This window comes from Lepeophtheirus salmonis, chromosome 4, assembly GCF_016086655.4.
Source record: "Lepeophtheirus salmonis chromosome 4, UVic_Lsal_1.4, whole genome shotgun sequence".
Classification (NCBI taxonomy): Eukaryota; Metazoa; Arthropoda; class Copepoda; order Siphonostomatoida; family Caligidae; genus Lepeophtheirus; species Lepeophtheirus salmonis.
In genome coordinates, this window is record NC_052134.2 from 48,988,848 (window position 1) to 49,002,251 (window position 13,404).

The 13,404-nt window shown below is 31.7% G+C and overlaps 1 protein-coding gene across 1 annotated transcript in view; it reads left to right on the top strand.

Moving 5' to 3' along the window:
- The first annotated feature begins 1,154 nt into the window (after nucleotides 1–1,154).
- LOC121116628 (cell adhesion molecule Dscam1) overlaps nucleotides 1,155–13,404 on the top strand; it is a 209,078-nt gene continuing 196,828 nt past the window's right edge. The window contains exon 1 of the mRNA XM_040710890.2: nucleotides 1,155–1,305. The gene's annotated coding sequence lies outside the window, so the exon portion shown is untranslated. The remainder of the gene's footprint in view (nucleotides 1,306–13,404) is intronic.

Sequence of the window (13,404 nt, forward strand, 5' to 3'; positions counted from 1 at the left end):
GTTGTGGAATTTTTCAACATTTCCTTGTTTCTCATCTGAATAAAATATAATTCGGCTACAATGGGCCTTCAAATCGTTCAGTAATTTTGTTCTATGGACAGTCCAGGTGCCCTTCGTTTTGTCTGCAAGGATATGATTATTGAAAAGGTATTACGAATTCATCTTTAAGTCAATGTTTATGACCCTGGAGCCTGTTGCATGGCTTTACTTGATGCTTTTTGGGAGGAGTGTTAATCGGAGTCCCAGGAGGAGACTTCAAGGAAGGCTTTAGGCCTACGAGGAATATGCAAGTGCGTTTTTATCACTCTGAGACATGTGGGATTTTCTCTTATATGCCTTCTGCTTCCAGCGGATGTAGACGTCGTAGACTGTGCTTTTGAATATCTGAGAATCCCCTTGCTGTCCACTGGGCTGTGTCATGCGCAGTCAAATTGGATGATGGTGTTCTTCCGGGTCTCCTAGATCGCGTACACTAGTATGGAATTAAAATTTATGCAACACACTTAAAGTTAAGGCACAGCCTCTCACTTTAAAATTGAAATAACCGAGTTAAATGCCTTTCATATTGTTCAGTATGGAGTTAGTGATGGTCCAGAGTTACTTGAGCCACTCTGTAAAGTGTCTTCCCGAATAAATAATCTATAATTGATAATCAAAATAAATGGTAGTTTTTTGAACAACAAAACGACTGTTCATATTAGATATTTTAAGAATTGGGATCATTTCCGGATTGGTTGTTCACAAATGGATTGCTATATTTGTAAAAAGTTGGGAACCACTGATTTAGACAATCGTTTGCAATAAGTTATTAGGTATTAAACATTGAAATATAACAAATAGACAAAATGCAAAGTATTGCATTTTTGAAAGAAGTTATAAATCTACATTGCTCAGTATAAAGGAAGTGTTTGATATCTAACGGCTGACCAGGGTGATGGTGCCGGGTGATAAAATAAATAAAAAACACAAAAAACTACGAGAAATGTACTTTATATGTATTTTAAGTACTTGTAGTAAAATGGTTTCTCTTCTTTTCCTCTCCCGACGCACCTTTTCATAGCCGTAAAAGCAGAAGAAAAAAAAAAGAAGGAAGGAACTACAAATAGCCACTTTTTTATTTTTGCTATTTTCCTTTTGAGTAAAAAAAAAAAAATCAGTGTTAGTCGGGAATTGAGTCCCTATAAATACAGACGAAGATCTTAAATTAGTGATTAATATTGATTCCTTGTGAATTTGATAGCTGATTTATAAATATAACTACGGCCCATTCCATGTTGTCTTCCTCGTCCATGATATAAACACAGGGTAAGATAGAAACAAAGAGAGGAAGCAAAAACATTAGGCAGAAAAATAATTGATTAATTATATATATTTTTTCTGTATTGACATAAAAACATTTGTATTATTGACTAACAAGGAAAACAAATCATTTTCTGGGACATTTTCCCGAGGCTTTTTAATGTATATAAAAAACTTTCGCGGAAAAATAATAAATATACTTTGAACTATATTACTAGTACATTCGTTATTCTCCATTTTGACCGACAAATTATGCTCATGAATCTTTTGGAGACACTTCAAATCACACATATAAAAAAAAAAGTTTATCGTCATAATTATAAAATTAGCAATTCATCGTTTTTATATATTTGAAAAGCCATATCAGGGCCAAATTAAGTCTAATAAAAGATGTAAAAACTTTAACTTGTAGTAAAAACCCTTGGGCACGTCAAACCATCCCAGAAATTTGAAAACAAGACCTATAATTGACTATAAAATGCCTATAAATTCTTTTTGTTTTATAGCTAAGTTGTCAAAATACACGTATTATTATTTTATAATGATTCATTAAAAGTTAGTTTTAAATACTTTGTAAGCTATTGAAGAACATCATTTTTGCACATTTGAAAATATCAACTTTAAAACCTTATAACTTTTATATTTCCCTTTAAAATAATCAATTAATCAAATATATATATTTGTTTCGGTATTAAGTCATTTATATTTAAATAATTGCTTAGTTGTACTGAGTACATCAAAAGTGATTCACATTTGAATTTTTTAAAGCTAATCTGAATTCCTTAGATTTGTATTCTTTGATGAATAATTAGGTTGTATTTCTATGAACAAATTATTAACTGTTAATCCTTTGGAGGCGCTACTGAAAATTGCAAATACATGTAGAACAAAACTCATTGTCGTAAATACGAAATTAAAGATTGATATATTTTATAATTATATATTATATAAAAGTTAAGATTATATATAATATTTTTTATATCAAAGTTAAATCAGGATTATAAAATTTTGTATTGTTCGACGAATAATTATTTCTAGTATCAAAATGTCATTAAAATTGTGGGGGTTTGATTGCTTTTATCCCTAAAAAATATCAAAATGACTTTTATAACATACAAAATTTTTGTTTTTCATCCCTACAAAGTGTTTTTATGAAAAATCTTTTCCCCATCAACTACAGGATTTAGTGATATTTATTGTCTTGAAAGATCTTGATATAAAAAAAATGACAAACTACACATTATAGGTACATGTTTGCGGATTCAAAATTTTTTATTATTTCTTTATCTTGTTCTGAATTAAAGAAAATGTCTTGTAAGTACAAACAAAAAAAAAAAAAAAATGATAAAAATGCAACCATTCATTAAAAGTCTAATAAACTCCTCTCTTTTTGGCCAGAATGACCATATTTTTTTTCTGTCGTAAAGTGAAGACATATAGCTTTATAATAGAAAAGAACACTTAAAATGTTTAATACTTTTAAAAATTCTTTGTGTATATAATAAACCATCAAAGCTTGAATATAATAAATAAATCGTTGCTGTCTATAGAATACAAAAATAGAAATTTCTGCTTATAAAAGTTATTTTTATGTTTCTTTAAGTAAAACCTATGAAACCTATAAAACATCATCAAAAATTTGTACCCTCGTGTTATCATAGAGAATTTCTTGATTTGCTTTTTAATGTGGTGAGGCATGAAAATGCTTCTTTACATAAATAGGAAGATGAAAATTGTAATAAATACTTATTATTTTTGTTACTGCCGTGAAGGACATTCTGATTTTATAGAAAAACAGAACACATTTAGTAATAAGAGTAAATAAAAATTATTTATGTATGTCAAATAATGTGTTTTTAAAAATATGTCCAACACAATGTTATATTTTTAATTTATGTAATCAATCATATATCGCTTGACGATGTAATGCGGATCGGGGGCGTCTGCAGGGGTTGTAGCCCTTCTTCCAAATGAATGAATTTTTGTCTTAGATTAGGAAAAATTATCGTTCTGAAACAAAAAGTATAATTTTGAGAAATAAAGGGTAAAAATTGTATCACGTTATGTAGCGGTACAAAATTTTTAAATTTTCAAAAAATTAAAAGAAACCATGCCCCCTCCACCCCCCCCCAAATATATAAAATCCTGCAGACGCCCCTGGTGGTTGCTCAAAGGCTTTTAAAAGCCCCAGTTAGAAACCAATGTTCTAAACTGTAGATGCCATTCTTTAGGTATTCTTCACAAATTCATCGTTATAATGAAATAATAAGAAGCTTTCTAATTGAAAGGGCTTATCCAGGCCTCAATTTAGCCTCATAAGCCAAATTAAGGTTATTAACTATATTAAATATTCTGGAGCATATCAAATCAGCTCAGAAATTTTAATACAAATTGTACATTAATTAGCATTACCAAAGGTCAAAACTTAATATATTTTGCAGCTATTAGTTGATTGTTTTTCGTCTCGTAGGATTATCACTTTTTGATCAAGTAAATGTCCTTGATTTTTCGAAACAATCCATATTTTAAATTTAAATTAAATTAATAGATTTATTGTCACCTAATATAAGGGATTTATTACAATGATATCAAAAACCATGTTTTCAATTTGTAGTCCCTCTACGTTTATTAAGCAATTTGTGACGTCCTTAAAAATACTTCATTATTAAAAAACGTAGTAATGTTTCCGTCAAGACACAATTAAACTAGAATATTTTTTCTCAAAACTGAGTCCAGATTACAATTGAATTCTTCTTCGAAGTGTAATAATCATTCATTTCCACCAACAAGGATCATTCTGATTAATCCTTTGGAAACGTGGCAAATTACAAATTAACGCAGCAAAAGTTCATCGTGGCAATGAAAATATAAGTAATCGATGGATAATATGGGTATTAGAAAGACCATATGATGATTTGGGTGAAATTAAGTCCAATAAATCAAATAAAGGTTTCAAACTTTCGTTAATATTCCTATGAGTATCTTAATTCTTCTGAGATAATTTGAATACAAAGCTTATATTTTTACTCGGTATACCGGTACAATAGTGGCAATACCAGAGTACAGACTCATAAAAAACGTTACCATACAAAATTGCCATTAGAAAAGGTACTTACGTCGTCATTATGGGATGCCAATTTTAAACGTAGGACGTAACACCCAAATTTCTGAGCTAGACACTCTCCACCAAAAATGTTTAATAAAAAAATAATAATGAAAAGTACCTTTAGAACAACCCCCGATCCCCAAAGCAAAAAACCCGCAGACTCAACCTAGAAGTACATCTGAATTATCTTTTTTATTTATTAAATTTTTAGTAAAAAAAAGTGTAGAAATATCGATACCAATTTGGGTTTTGTACCCTTGCAAAAATTTTAGTATCTCTGACAAAATTAATTAGTGATATGACGATTTCTAAAAGAAAAAACCCATTGCCGATTCTAATTTTTTAATATTTTAAATAATAGTTAAAAATACCATTTTGGTATAAATTTCTAAGAATTACAATTGATAAAATGAATGTAGACATTTATGATCAACATGATTAATAATTAAATATTGATTATGATTGCATAAAGTATGATAAACTAAACTAATGTATAATTCTTTTCTGTCCAATTTTAATAGGAATTATAAATACATAAATGAACAATATTTAACTCGCTACTATATCCAATAAAATTAACATTAAAAATTAATATATTCCATTTATATTTAGCTAGTTGAAACTAAAAAAACCAACTTATATATTACAAGCAAAGGGTTACCCGGCGTGGTTCGGGCAAAGGCGGGAGCGGGAAATTACATTGATAATGGTTATTCTTTCTTAATGTATATGAGTCGTTCGGCGCGGGCGAGCATATTAATAAATGTATTGCTATGAATTTAAAAATAGAAATATTGTGTTTTAAACTTCAAATAACATACTCATAAATATGCATTAAAAAATTGTCTAGATGAGTAGTCCATTTCTTATTTATTTCTCAAAAAATTGCCCAATCAAAATTGAATTTTTTTTCTTTAAAAAAAAACTGGTTAGCACTAATTTTGCAAAACAAATAGTTAATATCCTTCGTTAGAATCGTAAAAGAAACAAAGACCTACCAACATTTTTTTTTTGTACTTGCCAAAACACTGTAACCTCTTACCCAGCCCTAATGAATATATAGGCATATTAAAACAAATCTTGTTTGCCTTAATATTTGGTTTTTTATATTTGATTATCATAATATAAAAAATATAAATCCCTCTATACGCAGAGACAGAATAATTCCGAAAATCGCGTTAAGCAAAATCCACGGTGTTTGAAACCGCAGTATGCGGGGCTCCCGTAGATTAGTATTTCTTCTTTTCATAATGAGATGTTCAAAAGTTGTTTTTATGGTGACACATTACACATGAAGTATGAAGAAAATCCATAAAAAGTTTTTTATTTCAGAGCAGATGATAAGGTTGCGTGATTCCCGCTTTCTATAGTGTGTACATAAAGACTTAATTTATGGATTGTGACTAACTAAGTAACAAAGAAAAGATACAACTTCTTTTAATTATTATTTTTGCTTTTTTTTTTTTTTGTAAAATCCACTAAAACTTGCAAAAGAGAAATAAAATGGTATAATACCATTTTTAATCTTTTTCTATTAAGATTTTATACCTTTATTTCCAAGGAAAAGGAGAAGTAAGGGAGAGGGAAACAGAATATTCACATATATACAATATAAATTGAGAAGTTTTTAAGACGAAAAAAAAAAAAGTTGTGTTATGAAAAGATAAAAAAAAAAAGTGGAAAAGCTATTTTCATGCAAGTTTCAAAGTTATTTATTTAACCATAATAAGAGGAATGTCGAAAAGAGGAGAACAGAGAAAAGAAAAATTACCATTATTTGATGGAATTTTTACCTATTTATATATAAAGGGTGCGCAAGCTATCTCTGCCGGGAAAATGATTTCTTTTCAAGGGCAATTTTCTCTCCAACCAGCTGTCAAATTAATAATAAAAAAACCAGTTACTGAATACTTGATAGATTCTGATTTATGTTATTCAATAAAATCACATTCATCCTCAATTAAAGCCTCTATACTAGGTCGAAAGTGCGAGCAGACCTTTGCCACTTGGTCCCTTGGTAAATCCTGGAATCTATTCTTGATCTGACTGATAATTTCCTCTTTGGTGATGTAGGGGTTGGATTGATTTGTCGCTTGATCAAACCCACACAATAAAAAATCCCTAAGATTAAGATCTGGCGAAATTGGAGGCCAAAAGTATGGCAAGATGAAGTCGACAAAATGGTTTGGAAGCCATTTGAGACTTTTTTCGTGGCGTGGTAGGGAGCCAAGTCCTTCTACCGGATGAAAGGCCTCCCATTGGCAGCAATGGTGATCCAGGGCTTTACTTTGATCTCTAGCACGTCCAGACAGGCATCATTGTTGATCCTAAGGCATAGAGGAAACAATTGAGGAGGCATAACGTGGCCTTGAGACCTAAACACCACCACACATCATCGTTTACCTGCATGATGACGGCATATTCTTGGGGCAAGTTTATTTAGTGAGATAAATTCAATAAAACATGTAGTTTTATATCATTGAAACATTTAAACTTGATTGTACAATCCAAACCAGATTACAGAGTTTAGCACTGAGTTGAAGATATTTTGCCCTAAAAATATGTACTATCCGGTAAATGTATTTTATAAATTTGGTATTTGTAACAGTGATACATAATTAAAAAATAGATAATCTATTGTCTAGGTCAGTGGTTCTTAACATGGGTTCGATCGAATCCCATGAATTTGGTGTGACACTTTGAGGGGCTCAGCAAGCCCCCTGCATCTACAGACACGACTATCAACTGGAGAGACCTGCTAGTCAACATGAAAAAAGTACCAAGGTGGACCCACTGTGTGATTGAAACAAGTTACAAATATTTAGTTGCTTAGTAATAGTGGGGTACACAAAATAAATTAGGCCCATTATTGTTGTTTTTGACGTTACACTCCATCATTGGCTGCAGGTGATCAGGCCATATTGATAAACTTTGATATCTGCACTGCAGGGAACTTGGTGCACTCAATAGTCAACTTGTGGCTGTAGTGATTGAACGTGATTTGTGAGGCTACAAATTTCTGAACTTGTGTCTGAAAGGCAACATTGATTTGCACCAAATATTAATTGAATACAATGTTTTCTGGCTCCAACTGCTGCATGGTTTATTTTGAGCCCTAATAAAATACATACCAATGTTCTGATGAAATAATATTTTATTTTTCCAATCACGGAGAGGTTTGGCGAATGCACTCATGAAGTTTGTAGCGTTCAGTACCTCCAATAAGGTTTTGTTTAATTTTTTCAGTTTCACTTTTAATTTTCTTATTGAATGAATAATAAAATGCAATGTACGGTCGTGCAAAAATGTTTTGAAATACAATATAATTAAGTCAATTAAATATTTAATATTTTAGAAGCAGGGAAATTAATCCAATTTAAATATATTTATACAATGTATTTCACTTGTATTTATTGATTTGATTTAAACTTAATTATATTAAGTTTATATTTAATTTACAAAATTTTGCTGAATAGGAAATTTCCGCTTCGGATATCGAAATATCATCCGTGTATCAGTTTAGATCAGTTTAGAAATACTCATAAAAAACTAACTATATAAAAAAAAGACGGAAATCTCTATTTAACCACCAACAAGACTATTTTTTAAAAGGATTTACTCCTTATCTAATCATCCGATTTTAATACAAATCAGTGCCTAACAAAAGCATATTTTTATAAATATTATCTAATATAATTGGTGTCAATAAATGTGTCTCGACCCGGCCTCGGTAACGGAAACAGGTCTTGATGACAGTCTTCTTTGGCAGATTCTGGAATTACTACTGGATTTTGAACGTCAACTCAGATTTCGTGATGCATGGGGATCTTTTGGTGTGTGTGTGTTGCTCAACTGTAGTCCACACAAAGAAGTCCGTTGAGCTGAAGTCAGGTGATCCGGGAGGCCATAAACTGGGTCCGACAGATATAAAAAACAAAAAAAACTAGGTCAATATTTGTGTTTTCTATCAGAAGTTGAGCTCTTCGAGTCTTGTATGATTTGTGTAACAAATCATCTGCAAGCACTTCTTAATTAGTATTTCAGAACAGTTGGGATCTCTGGTAATGGCCCTGATCTATTGAATGCCTCATCATCAGTGATTTCTTAGCAAATTTTCAATGAAATCCTGAATCTCAGCTCATTTTGTGCTCAACACACTTGCCATTGTAGATTCATAATCAACAATTTGCAATCTGAACACTGTCTCGTACACGCATATCGCAACAACAACGCTCCACGATTGTGGAATACATACAGCGTTGATCGATGTCATCTTTTTTTAACTGACACCAAACACTTCTGGCTAGTTGCCAAAACAACAAACAACGTCCTATTTGTTTTTGTGCAGCTATCCAAGATCCTCAAAATTCGTTGTGAAACAACAGACGCACGAAGTATACGCAGAAGTTAAGGTACAGCATTTCGTGGACAAATGGGTTATATATAGGACCCCTTGCTCAAGCCCCAATGGTTTTACACTATCCTCGGGCTAGCGTGGCTGTCCTTAGTATAAGATGTGGAAATGGTAAATTGTACAATCTGCTTAAACAAGTTACAACTGGTATAACAATCGTTACATGTACACCACAACATATACAGGAGCGTCTGCAAGGGGTAGGCTGGAGGGCTGCAGCCCCCCTCCCCCCAATTAAGGGTAGTTTGCTTCTTAATAGAAATTTAATATTATAATTTTTTTTTTTCAAAAATTTAATTCTCAGTCAATAGTTATTGATTTTTGAAAAAATATACAAAAAATTAAATTTTTTGTGAAAATCTTTCCGTTTTTCAAATTTTTTTCTCAAAAATTATTTTATTAAAATTTTTTTAGTTCAAATAGTTTTATATTTCAAAAAACAGTATATAATTCTTTGTGAATAGTTATGGATTTTTGAAATTTTTTTTACTAACACTAAGTTAAATTTTTTTTGAAAAGTTTTAGATTTTTTAAGTTAAAAAATAAATAATAATTTTCGAATTGTTAAAATTTTTTGAAAATACATATATTTCTATATTTTTTGTTGATAGCTTTGGATTTTTAAAGTTATTATCAAAAAAAAATTATTTTTGAATTTGTTTTTCAAAAAAATTTTATTTCTCAATTTTTATCTACAAAATTATAATTTTAGGATTAAAAAAAAAATTATAATTTTAGGATTTAAAAAAAAAAAATTATAATTTTAGGATTTTTTTTCAATTAAATTTTTCTGGGAAAAGCTTTCGATTTCTAAAATTCTTTTTTTCAAAAATTTTATAATTAAATTTTTTTTTCAAATATTTTAAAATTTCAAAAAACAGTATGCAATTCTCTTTGAATAGCTATGGATTTTTGAAAAAAATTTATGATACAAAAATATAAATTTTTTTGAAAAGCCTTGGATTTTCAAATTAAAAAAAAATAATTGTATTCGAATTTTTTAAATTTTTTGAGAATTTCTATCGATATCTGTATTTTTTTGTTGATAGCTGTGGATTTTAAATTTTTTTCCCAAAAATTTAATTTTTAAACTGTTTTGTACAACATTTTTGTATAACAGTTTGTATTTGAAGCAAAAAGTTACTTATTAAGAATAATATATACTTATAAATATAGACTATACATATAAAAACTAAATTGCATTGCCCCTTAGCTATGAAATCCTGCTTTTAATTATGATCTTCTACTGCTTAGAGTGCCTCTGTGTACATGTATGCCTATGTTAATACTTATGAACGCTTCTAGAAAATGTGTGTATCATATATCCATATTAATATATATACAATATACATACATGCATTTATGAATGTTCCTTATGCCTCACAGAATATCGATTAAAATATATTTATTGGAAGAAAATTATGCTTATGAGAAGTGAGGCTAATCGGTAGCAGTTTGGGTATGCTAAAAAATGAAAAAGAAAACGATGATCAGTACGGTCACACGAACAGTTTGAAAAATGTTTGGAGAAAAGTAACTCAGGGAAATTTTCCACGTTATTAAAATTAATTTTTTTGTACTAATTAAGTTTTCAGGTGACATCACAAGGAATGTTTCAATACATTCGTTGTTTTTCTTGCGCATTGTTTTGATTTGATCAAAATCGTACAAAAAATGAGTGAAAAGGAATAAAAAAGACAAAGGGTTTAGGATATTCTCAACGTGGATGTTGATCCAAAAAGAATTTCAGACATTGTCAGCATGACCGCGAGCCCGGAACATCAGGATGGAAAAGGAGAATGGGAAAGGTGCCAAAATGAAGGCAGGAAGTGGAGGAAATGGCTTGAAGTGAGATTAAACCTTTCTTAAGCCCTTGGAGGCCAAGATCGAGTAAGATCCAACAGCATCAATGCACCGCTTGGCTGACGAGTTCATATTGGACAAGATAATCAAGGGTAGTTCATAATTATTGCTTCGGCCTTAAGAGCTTTGTTACGACTCAAGACATCTCCATACCGACAGGATGAAAGAATTAAGGCTTGAAAGACGCAAAAAAGTCCTTAATTACTTAAAGAGTCATCAGTCGACTATGAAGATCTTCATAGTCGACCAGGTTTTGAACTGCAGAAACGACTAATTTATAGCATCATCAGCTGAGGAAATCCAGGGCACCTAGAAGACAAAATATTCGGCCTTAACAATGTGATTGGGAGTCGTGGCCTCCGATGGGAAGAAAATGGATCCCTTCTTCTTCAAGTTCTTTGAGAAAATCGGAGTGGAGGCCTACTATAAAGTCCTGAAGTAAAAAATTTTGCGCTGGCTGAAAGCTAAATATCTTGAGAACAACTATATGTGGACCCAAGACGGTGCTTCCAGACATAAGGCCTTGAAGACACAGAACTTATGCAAGGAGCACTTTGCAGACTTCTGGGGCAATATCTTCGTACCCTCTTCCAGTCCTAATCTCAATCCCCTCGACTTTAGTGTGTGGAGTGTCTTAGAGAACCAGGTTGGAAAGACATCACGCAGAATTGTGTAGGAGCTCAAGGGCAACATTAATAAGCAATGGGGCCATATTTTTTCGCCGATTATATTGTGGCAACCTGCACTAAGTTTAGACCTCTTGTGGGGGTGAGCTAGAGGCAGCCATATTTAATAACTCTTGATAAGATTGATTAGTAAAAGTTTTTTCAGTAACATTTTTCATTATACTTTCCTAATAAAAAGTTAATAAGGTTTTGTTTTTGCTTCTTGATCGCGAAAAATTTCCCTATTGCACTCTGTACAATAAGGACTTACACCTATATCTCCCAGAAAAATCCTCAATTCTACTATGAGTTGACTTAATTTGACCCTGATTGTTATAGATTCAAATAATATGAACTGTTTTTATGTTAAATAAAAGAAACTGAGAATCAACTTGGTAGTCCGGACAATTTGAAGAATGTTTTGGAGGAGAGCAGCTTAGCTGTCATGACGTTTCGTTATATCAGCTACAAGCTGCTGTGACAAGGAAAGAAAAGGAAATAAAGAAGGACATAGGCAGGAACTACTCCGATGTCAATCCCCAATTCTAACCTGGTTCAAAAAAGACTTACAATTGTAAATCAGAGTTCACTTAATATGATCCCAATTATTATAGATTCAATTAATATAAACTGTCTGTATGTAAAATCAAAGAAAACGAAAATTAACAGGGTACTCCTGACAATTTAAAATATGTTTTAAAAGAGAGCAGCTTAACTGTGGCGACGTTTCATTAGACCAGCTACTATCTGCTGTTGCGAGAGAGGAGGAGGAGAAGGAAATAAACATGGGCTTTGACAATAATTACTCCGATGTCGATCCTCAATTCTACTCTGAGCCCAACAAGGACTTATAATTATAACACCTCAACAAATCTTCAAGATTACTCCATCCTTGAATGAGGACACACAAATGTTCCATCCGGTTTTATATATATTTGTATGGAAATTAGTCCATGTGCATCCCAAAATACAGACGCCATAACCTTGCCAGTAGACTGTTGCATTTTCCCACGCTTTGAAGCGGGTTCATCGTGTGGAGTCCACTTGGATGACTCTCAATTGGACTTTGGAGTAAAATGATGGAGCCCCGTTCCATCCTATGTCACATATCGACGCAAAAACTCGGGTTTATTACGCTTGATCATCTTCAAACATTGCTCCGAATCATCAACTCGTCGTTGTTTTTGTTTAAAAGTGAGCTCGCACGGCACCCACTATACACAGAGCTTTCTCATACCCAAATATTCGTGAATCATATGATGTACACGCTCAGTTGATATCTTTAGAGTGTCTGCTGTTTCATTCAATTTCAGTTTACGGTCATTCAAAATCATTTTGTGAGATTTTTTTAATGTTTTCGTCGGTAACAACCTCTTATGGGCGTCCACTGCATTCACCGTCTTCGGTGCTCATTTCACCACTCCTACACTTTGCCTACCAATCCTTGATAGTTGAATTTCCTAGGGAAGTGTCCGGAAACACGGCATCAAGCCAATTTTTGCTTCAACTGTATTTTTTACCTTCCAAAAGCAATATTTTATTAACACGCGAAATTCCTTTTTATCCATTTTTTCACAATAACAAAAGTTGCTTCACTCAAAATGCTATAACTCATCCGACAGCTGTGAAATGTTTACTTGCATCTTTTGAGGGTTAGGGCTATCTAAAAAGGATATTTAAAAAAAAAGTTCTAGTAGCGCCATCTATATGTTAGGCCTGGGACTTCTCAATTGACCTAGTACATACGGTCGGCTCAGATATTGTTATTTAAGGAGAATACGTTTTATAAAGGGATATAGGAAAGCTTGACATTACAAAATTTGCATTTGAAAAGTTGCCTTTGGGATTACTCGCCTTTGGAAAAATAATACGGGGAAGAAGAATCGCCTTCCTCTATTGAATGTAAATATTCTTTCCATTAAAGGAAAGAGTGTAATTTATTTTATCCATTGTAATTCTTAGATATTTATAGTAAAATGGTATTTTTTAACTATTATTTAAAATATTGAAGAATCAGAATTGGACTTTTTTTTTTTGAATCGTTCCATTACTTATAA